Source organism: Halichoerus grypus, chromosome 3 (assembly GCF_964656455.1).
Source record: "Halichoerus grypus chromosome 3, mHalGry1.hap1.1, whole genome shotgun sequence".
NCBI classification, from domain to species: domain Eukaryota; kingdom Metazoa; phylum Chordata; class Mammalia; order Carnivora; family Phocidae; genus Halichoerus; species Halichoerus grypus.
In genome coordinates this window covers 80,646,403-80,648,877 of record NC_135714.1, presented here as the reverse complement: position 1 = coordinate 80,648,877, position 2,475 = coordinate 80,646,403, and the positions used below count along the sequence as shown (strand labels likewise).

Here is a 2,475-nt window from a genome sequence, read left to right as displayed (position 1 = left end):
AGCATAATAAAACATTCAATTTTACTAGAAATAAAAGAAATATAATTTTTCTATTAAATTATCAAATATTTTAAAATTATGCTATTCTATTGAGCTATATATTTGAGATTAGTACACTTTACTGAATCTATTGAAATTCATTTAAAAAAATTCTATGCAATGTTGACAGGACTTTGGTAAGAAAGGCATTTTATACTTTGCTAGTGATAATTTACATTATTGTAAACTTTCTAGAAAACAATATGGCTAGTTATCAAGAGCATTAATAATGTTCATATACTTTAATCAGGATTTCTACTTCTAAAATATGACAAAATTTACACACAAAGACATCCTTTATATGAGTGAAAATTGGGAGCACAAAAATCCACAATAGATTAATGCTTACATATATTATGATAAAGCTAGTAAGATTTTAAGAAGCTATCAAATACTGGTTTAACAAGTTTTTAGTGATAGAATATGTTTTGGGAATGAGCAATATACAGAGTTATAAATATAGTGTAAACACAATTTTATATTAAAATTAAAAAAAGGAAAGAAGGCATTATGGCAAAGTAATTATTGCTACAGGGTTGCCTCCAGCTATCAGAGTTACGGGTCACGTTTTGGAGTCGTTTTTTTTTTACTTCTTTATAATTTTTTGGCACATTGCATATTTTCTAAGTGAATATTCAGTACTTCAATAATCAATACTAAAAAGAGTAAATAAAAAATAAACTGCAAGTTTCTGGAATCCTTTGATTCTTGTTACTCCTCCTGCTGAGCTCTAAAGCATCTTCCAAGGTGAAGGTCAAAAGTCACCTCTTCTGTGAAACCTTCTTGACCCTCACAGATAGTCATGCACTCCTTTGTGTTTGTCAACTCTTTCCAGGTAGCTCTCTCACCCGTTGCTCCCACTAGACTGAGGAGAAGGAGTCATGTTTTGTCATCCTGTCTCCTGGTATCCAGAACAGCACCTGGTACAAAATAGATATTTAATTAATCATGATTATGATTATTGGCTGGCTCAGTTCACTATCCCCTTGATTTTCTTGCTGGAGATTCATATCCTTGCCCAGCTGATATTCCTGAGAAACCAGGAAGCCACGAGGGCAAAGACATTCCTCAGCCCCATCAAGACTGACTTTAGTTTTCCTGCTCATGGCCACATGATTAGAAGTTGGATCCAAGATATGAGTATCATTTCTGTCTCTGGCAGGAGAAACAGCATCATGTTCTGAAACAGAATGAGTAGCTTGTGGTTATGTCTGCCACAGCTGAACTCTGATGTTTCTTTTCTGTAGTAAATGGATTAGACTGTCCTAAATAAAACCAGCTGAAAACTTTTAGGTGAAAACATCTTCACATCTTAGGTCTCTTCTCTAGCTCCCTTAAGATCTGGTCCTGAGAGTAGCCTTTCTTGATTCTTGATTCTAGATTCTTGATTCAGGTCTGTACAAGCAGATGAGCATAAATTTTCTTCCTCTATGAATGTGTAGGAAGAAACTTTCCCACATACCTTTATACTAATGAGGTAGTTATAAAATACATTAGTCACTATGGCAAAAAGAGCCCAAATTTTGATGATGTTGAAGGCTGCTTTTCCTCCTAAAAATGAAAACCAGGTTAAAAAAAAAGTATATGCATCATTGGCTTTTTGTGCCTAGCGCAGCCATGGCTCGTGGTCCCAAGAAGCATCTGAAGCATGTAGCAGCTCCAAAGCATTGGACGCTGGATAAACTCACTGGTGTGTTTGTCCCTCATCCACCCACTGGTCCCATAAGCAGAGAGAATGTCTCCTTCTCAATATTTTCCTAAGGAACAGACTTAAGTATGCCCTAACAGGAGATGAAGTAAAGAAGATCTGTATGCAGTGTTTTATTAAGATTGATGGCATGGTCTGAACTGATGTAACCTACCCTGCTGGTCTGATGGATGTCATCAGCATTGACAAGACTGGGAAGAATTTCCATCTGATCTATGATACCAAGGGCTGCTTTGCTGTTCATCGGATCACACCTGAGGAGGCCAAGTGTAAGTTGGGCAAAGTGAGAAAGATCTTTGTGGGGACAAAAGAAATCCTCATCTGGCGACCCATGATGTTCGCACCATCCACTATCCTGATCGCCTCATCAAAGTGAATGACACCATTCAGATTGATTTGGAGACTGGAAGATTGCTGATTTCATCAAGTATGATACTGGTAATCTGTGTATGGTAACTGGAGGTACTAACCTGGAAGAATTGGTGTGATCACCAACAGAGAGAGACATCCTGGTTCTTTGGATGTAGTTCACGTGAAAGACGCCAATGCTTTGCCACCTGGCTCTCCAACATTTTTGTTATTGGCAAAGGCAATAGTTTGTTAACCATGGATTTCTCTTCCCTGTGGAAAGGGTATCTGCCTCATCACTGCTGAAGAGAGAGACAAGAGACTGGTGGCCAAACAGAGCAGTGGGTAAAATGGTCTCTAGGTGACATGATTGGAGGTCT

The 2,475-nt window shown here is 37.7% G+C and overlaps 1 pseudogene; it reads left to right on the top strand.

The window, feature by feature from the left end:
* The first annotated feature begins 1,641 nt into the window (after positions 1 to 1,641).
* LOC118534000 (small ribosomal subunit protein eS4, X isoform-like) lies at positions 1,642 to 2,444 on the top strand (annotated as a pseudogene).
* Positions 2,445 to 2,475: the final 31 nt, after the last annotated feature.